Source organism: Chiloscyllium plagiosum, unplaced genomic scaffold (genome assembly GCF_037043375.1).
Source record: "Chiloscyllium plagiosum isolate Xiang-an unplaced genomic scaffold, Cpla_swu_hap1 HiC_scaffold_5, whole genome shotgun sequence".
Classification (NCBI taxonomy): Eukaryota; Metazoa; Chordata; class Chondrichthyes; order Orectolobiformes; family Hemiscylliidae; genus Chiloscyllium; species Chiloscyllium plagiosum.
In genome coordinates this window covers 26797717-26815408 of record NW_028270143.1, presented here as the reverse complement: position 1 = coordinate 26815408, position 17692 = coordinate 26797717, and the positions used below count along the sequence as shown (strand labels likewise).

General features: G+C 41.2%; 1 protein-coding gene across 8 annotated transcripts in view; it reads right to left on the bottom strand.

Moving 5' to 3' along the window:
• Nucleotides 1-17692, bottom strand: part of LOC122549745 (zinc finger protein 385D-like) — a 1031183-nt gene that overhangs the window by 591794 nt on the left and 421697 nt on the right. The window lies entirely within an intron of this gene.

The following is a 17692-nucleotide window of genomic DNA, read 5'->3' as shown; positions in this document are numbered from 1 at the left end:
CCCCTTTTTCAGAACTGAAAGCAACTGAGAAATGGTGGTATTTAACACTACATCAGAATAAAACAAATTTTGAGCTTTTTTTTTTAAAAAAAAGAATCCCTACAGTGTGGAAACAGAAGCTTCAGCCCAACAAGTCTACACCCACCCTCCAAAGAGTAAACCACCCAGACCCATTCCCTTACCCTATTATCCTATATTTACCCTTGACTAATGCACCTTATACATACCTGAACACAATAGGCAATTTAGCATGGCCAATTCACCTAACCTGCACATCTCTGGATTGCAGGAGGAAACCCACGCAGACACGGGGAGAATGTCAGTGGAGTTTGCACAATCACCCGAGGCTGGAATTGAACCCAGGTCCCTGGTGCTGTGAGGTCGCAGTGCTAACCACTGAACCACTGTGCCATCCATGAGATTATAACTAAGAATTAAAAATAGTTAATTTGTTGCATTAATTATTTTGGAATATTTTGTATGCAAACAGCAACACAATAACAGCTGCGTGACAGTGGCCTGAACTTTTCATTCAGCAGTAAAATGACAACTTTTATCACTGACGAGAAAGAATGCTGACAAAGTATTAGTGAGCTCTGGCATTTATTTCATCTTTCCTAGCGTTAGGCAATGAAGACAATTTCTAACATCCTATAATTGTGATAGCATCACCAAGGGTAAGCAGAAAATTACATTCAGGAATCCTCATAGGCAACAAACAAAGAAATAACCACAAGGTTTTAGTCATTTACTTCTTGTAACTTTACAGAACATGAAACAAAGAATGGGACACACATCTGTGATGAAACTAGAAATCTATGAGATTTGTACCATTGGAGGGAGGAACATTGAACAATCGTATTGTGTAGAGAAAACGCACGAGGCTAACCAATGAGACTAAAAACTAACAAGTCCTTTGGACCTGATATCTCCAGAGATAGGCAATTTATTGGTTGCAATTATCCAAAACTCTCCAGATACTGGAGAAGCTCCCAGCAGATTAGAAATTTGCAAATGGAAAATAATGAATGTTATTCTTCGATTCGGGGTGGGGATGTAAAACAGGGAACTACAAGCCAGTTAGTTTATCATTTGTCATAAGGTAAGTGCTTGAATCTATTCTTAACCAGATCATAACAGTCAACTTAAAAAGTCTTTATGCCATCAAGCATCATCAACATTACTTTGCGAAATATCAATTTCATTTGACTCATTTATTGGAGTCATTTGAGGAAGTAAACAAGGTGGATAAAGGGGAACCTGTGAATGTGGTGTACTTAGACTTCCAGAAGGTATTTGACAAGGTGCCACATTGAAAGTTTCCTCAAAGTAAGAACTTATGGTGTAAGTTTTAACATATTATCATAGATAAAGGATTGGTTAGCTAATAGGAAATAGAGAGTAGGCATAAGTGAGGAGATTTTCAATTGGTGACCTGTAATGAATGAAATGCCACATGCTGGGGCCTCAACTGTGATATGAATGACTCAGATGACAATGAAATGTATCGTTGCTAAATTTGCTGATAAGTTAGTAATAAGTATGAAACAATGCTGTCAAGCACTCATAAGTATTATACTGTCAGAAGTCAATGTAATATATTTCTATGACTTGAGAAACCTCAAATACATTCATTGCCATCAATCCTTCTTATTGGCATTAGTTTGATCTACTTGGGAAATTTGTCGACACAAAATCTTCAGCAGATACTAGACTCAGTCTTAAAAAAAGCAACAAGGATTTATTAGAGAGTAATTCTTATCTAATGTTATGATTCCAACTGATGTTGCAATTGGACATGTCAGATCCCAGACATGGTTTGAGGGATTATATCTTGTTTTGGTTTTATTTATCATGGTAGATTTCCACTGAAACCAAGTATGCAATGCTGCAGACTTAATTTTAAACAATAAAACAGAAGTTTATCACACAAAAGAAATTAAGAAAATGGAATAAACCAAGCTATTTACATATAATGCAATTTGAAAGATTGCAAAACACATGGCAAAATAAAATCCCATCTGTTCCCAATACCAAAACTTTGCAGTACTCAAATAACAATGAGAAAGTTCACTTTTCTAACATCTTTACATTTGACTTATCCATTTCTTTCAACTGCCAGATTATAGAGTTTAATAGCCTCTTCCATGATCATTCACACTACTGTGTGGAAATTTCTTAGCTTCAAGCAAATCCTTCGAGGTTTTTAAATAAACCCATTCTGGTCTGAAATATTCAAATTAACTTACGGATAATCCATTTCCAACTATAGGTCGTTCTGCTATAATGCACATTTTATTATCATGAATTCGCTATAATGTGACGGACTAATTGGGAACACTTTCTATAGCATGAACTTTTAAAGGGTGCATTGCTTATAATGTGATTCCAACCCCATTTGTTTAAATGGCACTGCTATTATGCAATTTTCTTGTAATACAGCATTGCACGAGAATGGAATTACTGCAGCATAACAGAACTAACTGTATTCTGAACTAACTCCTTTCTCCAGGAAAGAAAGACTCTTCTTAATTTGACCCCAGCCAGATCGGATTTTAGCTTAAATCAAGAGCCTCCAATCTATTAGTCATTTCTTAACAATGGTTAGGACAGTGCAGGAGAGAGAGAGAGAGAGAGGGAACCTGCACAGTTACCGCCTTTGCTGTTTGAATTCGTGTATCACTGGACATCGGAGTGCATCTGGGAAAATTAACAGACAGTGAAATTCACAACTAATCTTGGAGGAACTGTTGGGCGAAGTTCACAGCACAGAATCAGATAAGTTAATTGTTGTTTTAAGTCTGTCCGAGAGAAAGGCTGCAGTAGTGGGTACAGTGGATTCTTTCTTGATTATATGTTCTTGGAGATAAGTCTCTTGATTAAACTTAAAATATAAGCCATAGCTATTAATTTAACCTGGGGCACGGATTGTAGAGGAATAAGATGGTGATATTTTCTGGGTTTGTAGATTGTGAAGGAGCAAAAATGGCCTTTGCAGTGATATGTACTTATTGTCAGATGTGGGAGTTTAAAGAGGGTTTAAGGGTTACTGCGAATTACATCTGCCATAAATGCTGTTGGACGGGAATCTTATCAGATTGAGTGGATCAGTTGGAGAGAAAGATAGAAGCGATGAGGAATTTGCAACAGCACAGTATGTGATGGATGGCAGTTATAGGAAGGGGGGAAAGTCTCAGATACAGCCACATAGATGGGTTAACTTCATGAAGGGTAAGAGAGGTAGGCAGCTAGTGCAGGAGTCTTTTGTGAATATACCCATTTCAAACAGGTATGCTGTTTTGGAAAATGTAGGGGGTGATGGATTCTCAGGGGAACATAGCACAAACAGCCAAGTTTCTGGTATTGAGACTGGCTCTAATGCAACGAGGGGTACGTCGGCTTCCAAGAGATCAATTGTGTTAGGGGATTCTGTAGTCAGTGGTACAGGCAGATGTTTCTGTGGCCAGCAGAGAAAAAGCAGAATAGTGTGTTGTTTCCCTGGTGCCAGGATCAAGGATGTCTCAGAGAGGGTGCAGAATGTTCTCACAGAGGAGAGGGGCCAGCAGGAGGTCATTGTCCATACTGGAACCAACAGCATTGGAAGGGAAAAGGTTGAGATTCTGAAGGGGGATTACAGAGAGTTAGGCAGAAATTTAAAAAGGAGGTCCTTAAGGGTAGTAATATCTGGATTACTCCCAGTGCTACAGGCTAGTGAGGGCAGGAATGCATGGCTGAGGAGCTGGTGTATGGGAAAAGGATTCACATTTTTGGATCATTGGAATCTCTTTTGGGGTAGAAGTGACCTGTACAAGAAGAATGGATTGCTCCTAAATTGGAAGGGGACTAATATACTGGCAGGGAAATTTGCTGGAACTGCTTGGGAGGATTTAAACTAGTAAGGTGGGGAGGTGGGACCCAGGGAGATAGTGAGGAAAGAGATCGATCTGAGACGGGTACAGCTGAGAACAGAAGTGAGTCAAACAAACAAACAAACAAACAAACAGTCAGGGTAGGCAGGGACAAGGTAGGACTAATAAATTAAACTGTATTTATTTCAATGCAAGGGGTTTAACAGGGAAGGCAGAAGAACTCAACGCATGGTTAGGAACATGGGACTGGGATATCATAGCAATTACGGAAACATGGCTCAGAGATGGGCAGGACTGGCAGCTTAATTTTCCAGGATACAAATGCTACAGGAAGGATAGAAAGAGAGGCAAGAGAGGAGGGGAAGTGGCATTTTTGATAAGGGATAGCATTACAGCTGTGCTGAGGGAGGATATTCCCAGAAATACATCCAGTGAAGTTATTTGGGTGGAACTGAGAAATAAGAAAGGGATGATCACCTGCTTGGGATTCAATTACCGACACCCCAATAGTCAGAGGGAAATTGAGAAACAAACTTGCAAGGTGATCTCAACTGTCTGTAAGAATAATAGGGTGGTTATGGTAGAGGATTTTAACTTTCCAAACATCGACTGGGACTGCCATAGTGTTAAAGGTTTAGATGTAGAGGTATTTCTTACATGTGTACAAGACAACTTTCTGATTCAGTATGTGGATGTACCGACTAGAGAAGGTGCAAAACTTGACCTACTCTTGGGAACTAAGGCAGGGCAGGTGACTGAGGTGTCAGTGGGGGAGCACTTTGGGGCCAGCGACCATAATTCTATTCGTTTTAAAATAGTGATGGAAAAAGATAGACCAGATCTAAAAGATGAATTCTAAATTGGAGAAAGGCCAATTTTGACGTTATTAGGCAAGAACTTTTGAAAGCTGATAGGAGGCAGATGTTCGCATGTAAAGGGCTGGCTGGAAAATGGGAAGCCTTCAGAAATGAGATAACAAGAATCCAGAGAAAGTATATTCCTGTCAGGGTGAAAGGGAAGGATGGTAGGAACAGGGAATGCTGGATGACTAAAGAAATTGAGGTTTTGGTTAAGAAAAAGAAAGAAGCATATGTCAGGTATAGACAGGTTAGATCAAGTGAATGCTTAGAAGAGTATAAAGAAAGTAGGAGTATACTTAAGAGGGAAATCAGGAAGGCAAAACGGGGACATGAAATAGCTTTGGCAAATAGAATTAATGAGAATCCAAAGGGTTTTTACAAATATATTAAGGACAAAACGGTAACTAGGGAGAGAATAGGGCCCCTCAAAGATCAGCAAGGCGGCCTTTATGTGGAGCCACAGAAAATGGGGAAGATACTAAATGAATATTTTGCATCAGTATTTACTGTGGAAAAGGATATGGAAGATATAGACTGTAGGGAAATGGATGGTGACATCTTGCAAAATGTCCAGATTACAGAGGAGCAAGGGCTGGATGTCTTGAAACGGTTAAAGGTGGATAAATCCCCAGGACCTGATCAGGTGTACCCGAAAACTCTGTGGGAAGCTAGAGAAGTGATTGCCGGGCCTCTTGCTGAGATATTTGCTTCATCGATAGTCAAAGGTGAGTTGCCAGAAGACTGGAGGTTGGCAAACGTGGTGCCGCTGTTTAAGAAGGGCGGTAAAGACAAGCCAGGGAACTATAGACCGGTGAGCCTGACCTCAGTGCTGGGCAAGTTGTTGGAGGGAATCCTGAGGGACAGGATGCACATGTATTTGGAAAGGCAAGGACTGATTCGGGATAGTCATTTACATAAATGATTTGGATGCGAGCATAAGAGTAGATTTAACATCATCAACAACACCCTCACAGGCATAAAGTTCACCAAGGAGGAAGAAACCGACAACAAACTCGCATTCCTGGACGTCACAGTCGAAAGAAAGGACAACGGAAAACTACAAACCTGCGTATACTGAAAACCGACAAACACTGACCAATGCTTAACTGCACCAGCAACCATCCCCACACACACAAATAAAGCTGTATCAGAACACTATTCCAATGAGCCACATCACACTGCAGCACTGACAAACTTTGGAAAACAGAGGAGAACCACCTATACAACGTATTCAAGAAGAACGGATCCTCAAAAAATACAGTCCACAGATTCCTCAAGAACAAACCATGACAAGCAGACCAATCACAGCCAGAAACCCTAACCACCTTACCATATATCAAAGAAGTTTCAGAAATGACAGCCAGATTACTAAGACCCCTCAGAATCCTAGTAGCACACAAACCCACCAACACTCTCAAACAAAATCTAACAAACTTAAAAGACCCAGTACAACCCATGGACAAAACCAACGTCATCTACAAAGTTCCATGCAAGGGCTGCCACAAACACTACATAGGACAAACAGGAAGAAAGTTAGCCACCAGGATACACGAACACCAGCTAGCCACAAAAAGACACAGCCCTCTCTCCCTCGTAGCCCTACACACGGATGAAAAAAACCCACCAATTCAACTGGGAATACACATCTATCCTGGGACAGGCTAAGCAAAGACATGCCAGAGAATTCCTAGAGACCTGGCGCTCCAACCACAACGCCATAAACAAACACATAGATCTAGATACCAACTATCAACCCCTCAGAAAACAAACAGGAAATGACATCACCACAAACCCCGGAGCCCCATCCAGGACAAACATATAAATAGAAAGCAGGAGAGAACAGCTTCGCTTCACTTGGAGGTCGCCACTGATGATGTTACCTAGCCAGGTAATGAAACGTCTGGATAGCAAACCCACACCCTAAACCTCAGCCTGAGCTACAAACCTTCACAAATCTTGCATTTACAAGGATGTTGCCAGGGTTGGAGGATCTGAGCTACAGGAGAGGCTGAACAGGCTGAGGCTGTTTTCCTTGGAGCGTCGGAGGCTGAGGGGTGATCTTATAGAGGTTTACAAAAATATGAGGGGCATGGATCGGATAAATAGACAAAGTCTTTTTCCCTGGGGTCGGGGAGTCCAGAACTAGAGGGCATAGGTTTAGGGTGAGAGGGGAAAGATATAAAAGAGACCTAAGGGGCAACTTTTTCATGCAGAGGGTAGTACATGTATGGAATGAGCTGCCAGAAGATGTGATGGAGGCTGGTATAATTGCAACATTTAAGAGGCATTTGGATGTGTATATGTATAGGAAGGATTTGGAGGGATATAGGCCAGGCGCTGGCAGGTGGGACTAGATTGGGTTGGGATATCTGGTCAGCATGGATGGGTTGGACCGAAGGGTCTGTTTCCATGCTGTACATCTCTATGACTCTAAAAAACAGTTATTGATTCTTCTTAACCAAAAGCAAGCTTATACCTTTAAATGTTTGTTCTCGGTCATAATACAGTCAGATGTATTCTGACATATACTGGTTTAAAATCATGGCTCCAAAAAAAGCTGATAACTTAATTAGTACCCCTTCATGACACACAAATCAAAACCCACAAGCCACTTGTTCAAATTCCAAATACTAAAACAAATGACAATAATATATATAAATTATACATTTTACATCATATTAGTTACGTTACATCTCACATATGTATTGTCACTTGTGAGCCATTAGGCTCAACTTGAGGAAGTTTATATAACACTGGAACAACTAGAACCAAATATTGCTTAGATCCAGCCAGGAAGAGTGCTTTAAATCATGAATGGAGGAGATTATTTTGTGATATTAGTTTATATATTGGAGGCAGGTGGGATGGATGAATGGCATGAATTCAGAATGTTATTGGGAAAATTCTGGAAACCTTTTTCAAGATGGTAGCAAAAGTCATAGTACAAGCAAATTTAGAAAACCATATTATAGTTTGGTGACAAACATGGTTTCATGAAAAAGTACTGTTTGTTGGAATTTCTTGAGTTTCATGAACAGGGTGGATAAAGGTGAACACCCGGAGGAAACCCACGCAGACACGGGGAGAATGTGCAAACTCCATACAGTCAGTCGCCTGAGGCGGAGATTGAACCACCGTGCTGCCCAGTATTTCATCCCATATTCTTTCACAGTCAAGTAATGTATTTGGATTTCCAAAATCTATGTAATGAGGTGCCACAAAAAAGGTTACTTTGCAGATGAGTGCTCATGGTATGGAAGCAATTATATTGGTATTGATAGGGAATTGGCTAAGTAACAGGAAACAGATTTGAGATGTATAGGTCATTTTCTACTTGGTGCCTGTAACTAATGGGATCCCACAGGGATCAGTATATGGGTCTCAACTATTTACAAAATATATAAGTCACTTGAATGCATTATAGTCAAATTTGTTGATGAAAAAAAAAATTGGCAGGAAAGCACATCACTAGGACGACAAAGGGCAGGACTTTTCTGGGAGCTTTAGAACGGTAACACTAACACTGAATGGGAGTCAGACTGGGGGAAGTGTTTTCCCAGAAACAGTACCTTAATTGGCTCTCTCTATGCTCACCCTCTGACTCAGGATAGTGGATGAGCTCCTGGTGCTACCAGTCAATCAGGGGACGAGCGGCTTTGATCTTCAGCAGCCTACATGGATAGGCAGGTAGCTGACGTCACAGACAGCTCAAAATTAAAAATAAAAATTTAAAGGGACCAAGCAGAAAAGCGCTTAGTACAGTTTTTATTACTGGTACTCTATTTAGTGTGTCACAAGGCCTTTGCCTCCAAATCTCCAGCTTTTTATAATAAGACCATGTCTATTCAAGTAATGGTTACCCCGCATGTTGAGAGAGGCAATTGACCACAGGTAAATCCCATTCCTAATCCGAAAATGCCAGCAGGCCAACTCAATTGTCTCTTATTGAGTTGAAGTCGTACTATAAACAGCTGATACTCCTCCATTGGCATTGATATGCAATAGGTTGATTGACCGGCAGCCTGAGGCGTGGACACCCCACCCCGCCCCTCCCGGTCTTTCATCAGCATTTGCTGACAGCTTTGATATCCCTACAATCAGAATATTTAAGAGCTAGATTAGATTACTTACAGTGTGGAAACAGGCCCTTCGGCCCAACAAGTCCACACCGACCCCGCCGAAGTACAACCCACCCAGACCCATTCCCCTACACCTAACACTACGGGCAATTTAGCACGGCCAATTCACCTGACCTGCACGTTCTTTTTTTGGGCTGTGGGAGGAAACCAGAGCACCCGGAGGAAACCCGCGCAGACACGGGGAGAATGTGCAAACTCCACACAGTCAGTCGCCTGAGGCGGAGATTGAACCACCGTGCTGCCCAGTATTTGATCCCGTATTCTTTCACAGGACTGCTTTAATGCTACAAACCCGCCAAAAGAATAATTTCCATCAATAACGTACGCTTGACAAACTCTTCAATCTGTAATGAAGTCAGTAATCCAGCTTAATGATGTTTTAATATGATACAAAGGAAATTAAATCTCAGCGTGAGCACGTCAATAGCTTTCATTTCTGATTGGTCTGTAGAAGACTTACTGTTACCCACAAAATAAAACTACTGCCAGGAAAATAAAAGTACTATTTGCTTTGATCTATCCTTATTTTCCCACTCGGAGCTTATCTCCCTCTCTCGTTCACTTTTTCTACTTGCTACATTTTCTTTGATCTACGCCACTGTGGTGCATGACATATCTTTAGTTACAGTTCTGCATCTGTAGATCAAGATGCAACACTGTTCAATCCCTAAGCAACCATTTCTTTCAATCCATATCATATAAACCACAATAACTGCCCCAGCAATCAATTCAGCTACTGCGAAGTCAGTGCACCTTGCAGATTCAAAAAAAATGTACACATGCAAATAACAAGAAATACAATTGGCTACCAAGTGAAATGAGATAAATATGGTCTAACGCAGCTGCAATGCAAAGCAAAATTTCATGGATTAAGTTTAAGGATATGCTTAAATTAAATAGCATAACAAACTGTAACGAGGATTCTTTTGCTACAAGTGATCAATACTGTAAGTGTAGCTGGTTGACTGACATCGTGCTGAACCTACTGAAGTTTACTAAATCAAGTCAAATTTTAATGCTTTTGACAAATGTGCAATATTGTCAATGTTTCTGATTGGAATCAGGCACACATTGGTGTAGGGCTGAAATCCCTTTAGGTGCCACACATCAATATTGAAAAGAACATTGGCTTTCTCCTGCCCCTATCAGCCATTTGATATAATCATGCCAGATTATAGCTGTTAATTTAATCCTGAAGTTTATTGTGTTTTTCTTTTTTTTAAAAAAAAGGACTATTTTAACCTCTTACCTTACTTCTTTCCAATTTTAAAACTTAAAAACTGATTTATTTCATTTGATTTTCTCTTGTTTGTCTGTTTCTGTAGTATTTAAACTTACTTGATTTTGTTCGATACTTATATTTTTAATTGAGACAATTTGGTTATATTGAATACATAGTAGATATTTTTAAATCAGAAGTATTACAGCAGAGAGTTTAATGGGCTGATGGAGGTCTCACCGACTGATGAGAACCAGCAGAGAATCTGTCAGGTCAGTTCCATGAGAGAGCTGCTCCAAGACTCAAGTTCCTTTCAGGCAATTCATTAGCCTCAGTCAGGCCTTCCCAGGATTGAGTTAAAAATCACACAACACCAGGGTATAGTCCAACAGGTTTAATTGAAAGCACACTAGCTTTCAAGCGCCGCTCCTTCATCAGGTGGTAGTGGAGGGAGCGGCGCTCCGAAAGCTAGTGTGCTTCCAATTAAATCTGTTGGACTATACCCTGGTGTCGTGTGATTTTTAACTTTGTACACCCCAGTCCAACACTGGCATCTCCAAATCATTCCCAGGATTGAGATCTCCTCAGTAGGGGAACTCCTTCCTACTGAGTTCTCTTGGCCAATCAGAGGCCCTTCAATTTGTCAGCAGCAGGAGTGGTGTCTGCTGGTGTCAGTGAATCCACCAGAGGTCCAGAATTTTTGAGGAATCCCCAGGCCACAGGTGAGTAAAGGTAGGATGGTAGTTGGAGGATAAGGGTTGCAGGGGAAGGAGAGGGAGAGATGTTTGAAGTAAATGTAGAGGTTGGCTTCTAGCAGCTACCTCACGCTCGTCGATGTGTGGTCTCTCCACCAGGCACAGATGCTTGACTATCAGGACTCCCTCCCACCCCCAGAGGCTGCTGGAAAAGCCACAGAGCTTTTAAAGGGCAACCTTTCAGGGACGCTAGAGACCCATTCAGTCTGTAAATAATCTCTGTGCCACTCTTGAATTGCATTGAACTCAGGGATAACACATGTCAATTAGGTCCATTAATGATAGTGCTCGGGAGTCCTGCATCAGCCCATTCTGCCCATCGATGTAATTCATCTTCCTGTTGCTGACAGATTGAGACAAGGCCTTTCCCATGATTGAATGAGTCCAGTCATCTTGGGTCCACTGCAATGAGCTGCATTAAGTCAAGCCCCATAAGAATTAATTAATGTCTTATTAGGTCTCATGCTGTCCTGCTCACTGTACCTTTTTTAGGAAATGAGGTCTTGTATATTGTCTGTTTTCTAATGTAACCATTGCTGTTGACCCGAAACTCTGCCCTTGGTAAAAAGTGCAAATGGGCTGTGTAAATCCCACAGGGAGATTGGGGAGCAGGCTCATCAGGATGAATACAGGGAAGGGTGTCAGGTGTTCAGAATGTTAGAGATGATCAAAGTAATGATTAAAATGAAATTCTGAAGAAAGGTCACTGGACCCAAAATGTTAACACTGCTTTCTCACGACAGATGCTGTCAGACCTGCTGAGTTTTTCTGACAATTTCTGTTTTTGTTACGATAAAGTTAATAGCTGCAGAGGAGAAACATTTACAGTAAGAAAAACTTCAAGTATGTCAGTAATAACAGGGATATATGGAACAGTGATAGTTTCAATGTTTGCATTCACACTGTAAACTTTTGCTATAAATTCTGTGTCTTACAATCTTATACTGCACAACCATCTGATGAAGGAGCAGTACTCCGAAAGCTAGTGCTTCCAATTAAACCTGTTGGACTATAACCTGGTACTGTGTGATTTTTAACTTGTATTTAGGCTCTCATGAGCCTCCCCCAATGCTTCTGCATTTAATTCATCAGCTTACCTTTTCATTTCTTTCTCTTTCATGCGATTATTCTTAAATGCATCTTTTGAACCTTTCTGGATGGATTTAACTTACCAGTGTTAGTGTTATTCTAGTAAATCTTTTCTTCATCTTCTCCACTGTATTAATATGATTTTTCCCCCTAATATGCATGATACAGCTGTTTGCAGTAATCCAAGTGTGATCTAACCAAGCCCCGTAAAAATTAATGTTACTTGACCATTTTAAAATTTTAGTCATCTCAAAATTAACTGGTGAACAATGCTGTGGGTATTTTGTTTTTAATGCCTTAATGACTTTTATGACCAATTTCTTTATCAGTTAACCTGAAAGCTCATGATTTCTCAATTTCATTCGGACACTTATTTTCCAAAAAGTAAATGGGCTTTCACTCTTTCTATCGAGGTGGACTATTTACTTAACTATACTGAAGTTCATTTAATAATTACTTGTTTACTCAATATTTTTATTAATGCCTTCTAGTAATTTAAGCAGCTGTTCTCTTATTGTAAATACTCCCCCAATTTGGTTTCATGACCGAATTCTAAAATTGAACTTTTTGGGCAAAGATTTACAAGTGACTGAAGTGTCAGTGGAGGAGCACTTTGGGCGATGGAATATAGCGATGGAAAAGGATAGACCGTATCTAAAAGTTGAAGTTCTAAATTGGAGGAAGGCCAATTTGATGTTATTAGGGAAGAACTTTCAAACGTTGATTGGGTGCGGATGTTCACAGGTAAAGGGAAGGCTGGAAAATGGGAAGGCTTCAAAAATGAGGTAACGAGATTCCAGAGAAGCATGTTCCTGTTAGGGCTGAAGGCAAGGCTGGTAGCTGTGGGGATGACTAGGGAAATTGAGGTTTTCGTCAAGAAAAAGAAGGAAGCATACGTCAGGTATAGACAACAGAGATCGAGTGAAACCTTAGAAGAGTATAAAGGCAGTAGGAACATACTTAAGATAAATCAGGAGGGCAAAAAGGGGACATAAGATAGCTTTGGCTATTAGGATTATTGAGAATCCAAAGGGATTTTATAAATACAATAAGGCCAAATGGGTAGTTAGGGATAGAATAGGATCCCACAAAGATCAGCAACACAGTCTTTGTGTGGAACCGCAGGAGATGGGGAGATACTAAATGAGTAATTTGCATCAGTGTTTACTGTAAAGAAGGACATGGAAGATACAGAATGTGGAGTTATAGATAATGACATCTTGAAAAAATGTTCATATTACAGAAGAGGTGCTGGATGTCTTAAAACACATAAAGGTGGATAAATCCCCAGGACCTGATCGGGTGAAACCTAGAACCCTGTGGTAAGCCAGGGAGGTGATTGCTGGGCCTCTTGCTGAGATATTTAGGTGAGGTGCAGGAAGACTGGCGGTTGGCTAACATGGTGCCACTATTTAAGAAAGAAGGTAAGGAAAAGCGAGGGAACTATAGACCGGTGAGCCTGACATTGATGGTGGGCAAGTTATTGGAGGGAATCCTGAGGGACAGGATTTACATGAATTTGGAAAGGCAAAAACTGATTAGGGATAGTCAACATGGCTTTGTGCATGGGAAATCATGTCTCACTAACTTGATTGAGTCTTTTGAAGAAGTAACAAAGAGGATTGACCAGGACAGAGCAGTGGATGTGATGTATATGGACTTCCGTAAGGTGTTCGACAAGGTTCCTAATGCTAGACTGGTGAGCAAGGTTATATCACATGGAATACAGAGAGAACTAGCCATTTGGGTACAGAACTGGCTCGAAGATAGAAGACAGAGAGTGGTGGTGAAGGGTTGCTTTTCAGACTTGGAGGCCTGTGACCAGTGGAGTGCCACAAGGATCAGTGCTGAGTCCACTGCTTTTTGTCATTTATATAAATGATTTGGATCTGAACATAGGAGGTATAGTGAGTAAGTTTGCAGATGACACCAAATTGGAGGTGTGGTGGACAGCGAAGAAGGTTATCTCAATACAACAGGATCTTGATCAGATGGGACAATGGGCTGAGGAGTGGCAGATGCAGTTTAATTTAGATAAATATGAGGTGCTGGATTTTGAAAAGGCAAATCAGAGCAGGACGTATACACTTAATGGTAAGGTCCTGGGGAGTGTTATTGAACAAAGAGACCTTGAAGTGCAGGTTCATAGTTCCTTGAAAGTGAAGTCTCAAGTAGATAGGATAGTGACAAAGGTGTTTGGTATGCTTTCCTTTATTGGTCAGAGCATTGAGTATAGGAGTTGGGAGGTGATGTTGTGGCTGTACAGGACATTGGTCAGGCAATTTTTGGAATATTGTGTGCAATTCTGGTCTCCCTCCTATAGGAAGGATGTTGTGAAACTTGAAAGAGTTTAGAAAAGATTTACCAGGATATTGACAGGGTTGGAGGATTTGAGCTATAGAGAGAAGCTGAATAGGCTGGGGCTATTTAACTTGGAGTGTCAGAAGCTGAGGCATGACTATATAGAAGTTTATAAAATCATGAGGGGCTTGGATAGAATAAATAGACAAAGTATTTTCTCAGGGTTGGGGGAGTCCAGGACTAGAGGGCAGACGTTTAGGGGGAGAAGAGAAAGATATAAAAGAGACCTAAGGGGCAACATTTTCACGGAGAGGGTAGTACGTGTATGGAATGAGCTGCCAGAGGAAGTGGTGGAGGCTAGTGTAATTGCAACATTTAAAGGCATCTGGATGGGTAAATGAATAGTAAGGGTTTGGAGGGATATGGGCCGGGAGCTGGCAGGTGGGACTAGATTGGGTTGAGATATCTGGTCGGCAAGGATGAGGTGGGCGAGTCCCAGAGTGAAGGCTTCAATTGATCCTATACCTACATAAGTGATGAATATTGGACAAGGTGGGTTTAGTCATGTTAGTTGGGGGTGGGGGAGGGGAAAACTAAAGCAAAATTGGTATCCAGTCCACATGAGGAGGAAAGAAGCATGACTATTTTCTGGAGGAAAGCCCCCAATGTACAAAGGACACCCTCCAAGCACACAATCCCCTTCCTATTGCACTTTTAGAAACTTATAAAAACAAATGAGCTATCTACTTCCACCCACTGCCAACTACATTATGACATCAGCTGGGTAATATTGGGATCATCTTAAAATTTTTATTTTGAAGTGGGAGATGGCATGGGACAGGGTGACATTGGGCACATGGACATGCAAGATGGCCGCTGAGCCATCTGTTGGTCACTTGGCTCATTAGGTGGCTGCCGGACCACAATATGGAGAGAGACAGCTGAGCAAATACAGATACTGCCAGGGACCACCAGAATGCCAGCACAATGCACTTGCAATCTAGTTGATTAGTTTAAGGTGGGTGAAGGAGAGAATACACATGAGTAACGTACACCGCCCATCGAAATGTCTGGGTCCAGCCAACATCTTTGATAGAAATGCTGACTGTTTGATACAGACTCAATACAGAGTGCTAATAGCCAGGGCTGCAGTAATCGTCCTTCTCAGGAAAAGCGATTAGCACCCATTACCTCAGCAAAGGGTTTCCGCACAGACATTGAAACTGACAACAACCGCACTGAAATTAACAAAGGCTACACTGGAACTGACAATAACTGTATCAAAGCTATCAATGATTCTGCAATGATTGCCATAAACAAATCATGTTACAAAAGCAATAATCTCATCACTGACCTATTGTATCACAAGATGAAGGAAAGTTTCTTAACATGTGCTCTGGGGGAGAGAAGAATCACAGTTGACCATCGTGCTGTTGGTGTCTTTCTTTCCCGGGAGGTCCGGTATTTCCTTGCACAATAAACTCCGTCATTGAACCCTGACTCTGACTCTGAGCCTAGTGATTTTCCCCATAACAATACCCTTCCACCCTCCATATTGTGGGGGGGGGGGGCGGGAGGGGAGAGGTGTGAGCTTGGAACTATGCGGGAAGGTGGTGGACTGTGCTCCTGCACTGCTGACATGCTCACCCTGGCAAAAACACACTGAATGTGGTGGTCCCAAGTCATTAAACATCATGATGTGGAAGAGGATGGGTTGTGGAATTTTCTCTATAAGTGAACAAAGCATTTGCTCACCCATATAGTCGCAGTTTTTTTTCAGTTCTTTTCTGATGAATAGGTATCACATCCTAGTACTGTTACTACCCAGACAAACATACAGGCCACTAACAAAAGCAGATATTGTTGGAAAAGCTCAGCATGTCTGGCAGCATCTGTGGAGAAAAGTCGGAGAGTTAGCATTTGGGTCGAGTGACTCTTCCTCGGAACTCTGATTTCCCTCCACAGATGCTGCCAGACCTGCTGAGCTTTTCCAGCAATTTCTGCTTTTGTTTCTGATTTACAGCATTCACAGTTCTTTTTTTATACAGGGCACAAAATTGGGTTCAGGAATGTCACTGATATATCAACACCCCTAAACAGTTTTTAAAAAATCACTGCTGACTCATGGGAGTCCTGATTTGTGAGTGCCTAAAATGGAGCTAGTTCTTTTGAGAAGGCACCATACATGTCAAGAAATAACATTGCAACTCACAGAGGCAAAGTCAAGGCTTTGGAGGGAGTACATAAAGCACTAATCTCCTCATCTACCTCAAACACCACCAGTCCTGCATGTGCCAGAGTCCACAGATTGTGCACTGAACTTAACAGCCATCTCAGAACACACCAAGGAATTGAAGAAAGGCTTCCTTGATCCCAAGGGATGACTGCCAAGGAAGAAAATGAATGCTACAAGTGGCCCAAGGAAGAAAAGTGATTTGTTTCTGGTTCCTCCAAGCATGTCGTAAATATGCCCCATGATAGGGGTTGGTTAGTGACTGCAAGGCAGCTGAAACTTTAAATCATTGAATTGTATATACAGAATGAGGACATTTGACCCACCATGTCTGTACAGTTCCAGAAAGAGTTACTCAGAAGGTCCCATTCTCCAGCCCTTTCTATGTATTCCTCTGAATTCATTGCTCTGTTTTGAAAATTCATCTGGAATCAGGTTCCATCACTCTCCCAGGCAGCACATTCCAAATCCTAACAACTCTCTGAGTAGAGAAGTTTCTCCTCATCTCACTCCTAGTTCTTTTGCTGACAATCTTGAAATTGTGAGCCCTAGTTACCAACATATTAACTAGTGGAAACAATCCCAAACATTTCTGATTTGCTAACCAACCTGCCATGTGACACCATATCAACTGCCTTCTGGAAGTTCGAATATGAAACATCTACAGCATTACCCTCACCCGCTGACTGTGTGACCTTGTCAAAGAACTCAATCAAATTTGTCAGATGTGACCTGCCCTTGGCAAAGCCATGTTGACTTATTTTTCTCTATGTGTACATTTATCTTATCCTGTATTATAGCCTCCATGTATTTGCCCACTATTGATGTTAAGCTGACAAGTCTGAAGCTTCTTAAACAGTGGTGTCTCATTTGCAAACCTCTAAACCCCTGCGATTAATCCAGTGTTTAGAGAGGACAGGAAGATTTCTATCAGTGCTGTACAATTTGGTCCTTAACCTGTCTGTTGCCTGAAAAGGAGTACTCAGTCTTTTAACTCAAGTATTCTTTTCTCGTGTGACAGAGAAAAGGGAGGGAACTAACTCAGAACTTAAAGAGTTAATTAAACAAGCTATTCTCTATTTAAGTACCGATATTTAATATAAAACATAGATTCATTGCAACATTTACTTCCTATTTCACCTAACTTAACTCCAGCTTTAACTCACTTCAATTAACTTCACTTTACCTTACTTAATCCACATAACTCTTACTTTAACTTTAATGGCT